The sequence below is a fragment of the Camelina sativa genome, unplaced genomic scaffold (assembly GCF_000633955.1).
Source record: "Camelina sativa cultivar DH55 unplaced genomic scaffold, Cs unpScaffold00510, whole genome shotgun sequence".
NCBI classification, from domain to species: domain Eukaryota; kingdom Viridiplantae; phylum Streptophyta; class Magnoliopsida; order Brassicales; family Brassicaceae; genus Camelina; species Camelina sativa.
Window position 1 is genome coordinate 50,962 of NW_010921715.1, and position 583 is coordinate 51,544.

The window sequence follows — 583 nt, forward strand, 5'->3', positions numbered from 1 at the left end:
AGGATGAAAAAGATGTGAATATATTAAGGGAAAACAGGGTAAAATATATGAACATCAGCAATCCTCCCATCTACTGGGCTATACACACTAGCAACTGAGATCCAATGTTTAACAAACCACAAATAAACACAACCAACCAGGAAACCCAACAATTAAACGCAACGCACAATTTGGTGTCGATCAACACCTAGTCCCAAACCCAACAATTAAACCACCTAGTCCTATCTAGTTTGAAAATTGCAAACTAGAACTTCACAAGGCAATATTCTTGTCAGTTCAAACCTAAAACTTTCTACAAAGCTCAATCCCAAAATAGGCCTTACACACTCAAGAATAAACGTGGCTTGAAAGAAGGGTTGGTTAAGGGTATTGGAAACTGATTTTAATGATTCAATCAGCTACTTGGATCAACAAGAGTGGTAAAAAGGAGAAAGATGATCCAAATATGTATATAGTATCCATGAGTTTAAAGCAATGCACAAACTGATAATTACAAGTCAATATTAGGTTCATATAAATAGGAAATGGCATCAAATCACAACATGCTTCAATTTAGACCAAATGCAATGCAGGAATTCAAGGC